A 1,309-nucleotide genomic window follows, 5' to 3' on the forward strand; every position below is an offset into this window, starting at 1 on the left:
ATCAAAAGTCTCTTGCTTTGCAGAGCTTCACGTTACCTTGCACTTACCCTGAAGCTGTACCCTCTGCTCACAAAGCCCTTGACTAGTTTGATAAATGGATTCTAAATGTGTGAATAGCATTTGGACATATCTTCTAAATGTTTTGTGTGTGAATAAAAAATAATAGATACAAAATCATATGATCTCATTATAACGCTCTTGAGATATTCCTCAGATCAACTTTTTTGCAAAATTATGTCAAGAAATGAAATTAAACAGTTAGATTTTTTTCTGACACTTTACATTGTCCTTGTACAAGTCATAACTAAATGCTTAAGAGGTAACAAGTGTTTAAAGATAAGAGTAATGTTAAAATAAGTGCTGATACCATTTGGCTGTGTCCCCACCCAAATCTCACCTCGAGCTGTAGTTCCCATAAACCCCACGTGTCCTTGGAGGGACCCAGTCGGAGGTAATTGAATCATGGGGCAGTTACTTCCCTGCTGTGCTCCTGATACTGAGTGAGTTCTCGAAAGATCTGATGGTTTTATAAAGGGGAGTTTCCCTGCACATGTTCTTTAGGCCTGCTGCCATGTAAGACATGCCTTTGCTCCTCTTATGCCTTCTGCCATGATTGTGAGGCCTCCCCAACCATGTGGAGCTGTGAGTCCATTAAACCTCTTTTTTCTTTATAAATTACTCTGTCTCAGGTACGTCTTTATTAGCAGCATGAGGACAGACTAATACAAGCACTTTGTACGATTTAGCAATAGCCATATTAATACACTACCTTGCAGCAGAGCTTAATGAAATTTGGTGTGATTTTTGGTAACCATAGGTGTGAAGGGGAGCAAACAAGCAAGACCATGGGATACAGCAGCAAAATGTGTGTGTGTGTTTGTGTGTGCACACACACACACGTGTGTACACATATGGTATGCTGGGGCACAAGACCCAAAATTAAGGCCTGATGTTATGTGAGCCTCGACACCTAGGGAGAACTGAGATGCCTAGGGAAAACTTGAGGGCCTAACCACAAGTTCCAGGCCTTTCTCTATTGAAAGTCCCCAGCTACACATCCTTCTTTGTCATGGAGACCAGCACAGTACTTGCCTATCCCTGAATTAGAGGCTTCAGTCCCCGGTCAGCCCAGTTATTCAGAGAAGTCAATCTCATCATGTACAGGAAGTAGGTCCATGGCACCCTCTTGTTACTATAGAGCTGACCTTCCCCAGTCCTCGCTTTCTCACTGTGTTTCTGACCACAGCCCCTGTGTGGTCCTGCAGGCCACGCAGTGTCCTCCTCTCCCAGGCTGTGCATATGTGTGACT

Source organism: Theropithecus gelada, chromosome 18 (assembly GCF_003255815.1).
Source record: "Theropithecus gelada isolate Dixy chromosome 18, Tgel_1.0, whole genome shotgun sequence".
Lineage (NCBI taxonomy): Eukaryota > Metazoa > Chordata > Mammalia > Primates > Cercopithecidae > Theropithecus > Theropithecus gelada.